Here is a 2,230-nt window from a genome sequence, read left to right on the forward strand (position 1 = left end):
CAAATATACTTCACTTTATCGTGCAGTTACTGTTAACACCTCGTTCAGAGATTTAACATTGCTTGTTTTCACTTTTTCGATATCAGTGAATAACTTCACTGGAAAAAGACTTATATATTGCCAAGGGATTGTCATTCTCATCAAAGGTCGGCGATTATCGTACGCTGAAGAAGGGAAATAACCCTGAAACTCGGGTCCGTACGTATCGCAGATCAAGATGGGAAGGATAACTTCCCTTGGCAAAAATAGACAGGACACAGATATGTGTCGATAAGCCAGCTGGAGGAGATGTTCTCCTGGGGCTAAAAGCAACAGTAACATCCACCCTTAGGGGTCAGCCACATTTAAATGGCAAATATACTTCACTTTATATTATAGAAGTTCATGTTCAATACTATACTTAGCTTAATAAATGTCAGTATTTTCATCATAAACATCAATATTTAGCCTCAAACAGTAATTCATGACTACACATTTAGTGAATCTATGCTCCTCATGTCGGAGATGCCCTTCTTTTATGTGAGGGAAATCTGTCATATTTGGTGCTCCTGATTTATGATCCTATTTAGAACTACATCTAACTATCCAGTGCGAAATACTAGCTCTCTTAGATATGCTCACACACTTTTAAAATACTAACCATGAGATTTCTTTCTTATAATAACAAAACGTGTTATCAAGGGAAAATGCCTGTGGTTATGTTGAAAAAGTAGATTTGTCTCGCGATGTGACAAATAAATTCGTGAAATGAAAACCCTTTCTTCTATACTGTTGCCAGTAAATATTTCTGCTGCATAAAGAAAATGGGTGCGCGTTTCTGTAATTGGTGCTCCTGTTCTATTTAGTAAACCTTTCAGAAGTCTGAGGTTTCGTTCTCACATTATAATACGCGGTGGAATGAATAATATAATATGAGGTGGAATTCTACGTGGATTTTGTTGATTTGAAAATTCCACTGGAAAATTTATAGCCCAGCTTCATCGTTCATTAAAATGATTATCATCTTGACCCTGATAATCCTCTACACCATCCTCATCATATTCGCGATCACCCTCCTCCACCTCCTCATCATCATCATCAACTTTATGATCAGCAATTATCGAATCATTGCCTTTATATTATTTTGCTGAATGCCATTGTTAAGTTTAAATATTTCACTAACTTTCGTAGTCAGCACAGTCAGGTAGATTCCCAATGTAAATCATGTAAATCAAAGGAGGCATCATTACTGATATCAACTGAATTTACAATAAATAAAGCTGACTATATCATCGACAATCATTCCTTTTGACATGGAAAGTATATAATCATCAAACCCAGCATTGCTTGTGAAAATACCATTTCTAATATGCAAGATCCAAATGTGAAATTCTTCTTGCTCAGCATTTCACATTCTCTAGAACATTACTATGAGCAAAATCAAATATATGACATCCTAATAGACTTCTAAATTGTTGTCTCCTGAGGTCTCTGGGTGAGACTTTGAGTCAACTTGTACAAATAGAAAGCAAAAGTCAGACATATAATAATAATAATAATGATAATAATAATAAGAGATAATAATAATAATGAGATGACAACGTTTCCCTAAAAGAAATGAAGAAACTTTCAAAATACATAGACCTGGAAATAGAGGTAACTCGAATGTGGAATCTAAAAACAGAAACAATTCCTATCATAGTAGGTGCCTTAGGTATAATAAAATATATTCAGACAAATACATAACAAAAACACCAGGACTTACAAATATATATAACATACAGAAAATTGGACTACTGGGCACTGCACACATCCTACGCAAAGCCCTTTCAATACAGTAACCATAAGAGCATCACAGCAAACCACAGCACATACCCAAGGCGCACAGAGCTGCGCTCGGTAGTGAAGTGAAAGCACGTTATAAAAATAAAACTACTGAACAATAATAATAATAATAATAACAATCTTTTCTACTAAAGTTACAGAACCTGAATTTTGTGGAAGAGGATATATCCATATGTGAATCGTAATGGAAAACATCTATTTCCATTGCTATATCAAAAGTGACAAGAATAGAGTGAGAGAAATATTGGAGACGTACCTGAGTTGAAAGGCAATGTTCAGTTGGTCATATATTTCATGTTCACTCTGGTGGTGTGCTTTCGTTTCTTTAAAATAAAAATCAAGAAATGTGAATAACCTATTTAACTATAAACCTCCGCCAACCAGGTTTTAACTATTCTCAACCTGT

General features: G+C 34.8%; 1 protein-coding gene across 5 annotated transcripts in view; it reads right to left on the reverse strand.

Annotated features, from left to right (window-relative positions):
* The window catches only part of LOC106876183 (leucine-rich repeat-containing protein 15-like), a 56,288-nt gene that overhangs the window by 33,362 nt on the left and 20,696 nt on the right, over nt 1-2,230 (reverse strand). The window contains exon 1 of one of the 5 annotated variants that reach the window (XM_052977921.1): nt 2,081-2,224. The exons of the other annotated variants lie outside the window; for them this stretch is intronic. The gene's annotated coding sequence lies outside the window, so the exon portion shown is untranslated. Of the gene's footprint in view, nt 1-2,080; nt 2,225-2,230 lie in introns of those variants that run through there. 5 annotated transcript variants of the gene reach the window in all.

This window comes from Octopus bimaculoides, chromosome 29 (genome assembly GCF_001194135.2).
Source record: "Octopus bimaculoides isolate UCB-OBI-ISO-001 chromosome 29, ASM119413v2, whole genome shotgun sequence".
Classification (NCBI taxonomy): Eukaryota; Metazoa; Mollusca; class Cephalopoda; order Octopoda; family Octopodidae; genus Octopus; species Octopus bimaculoides.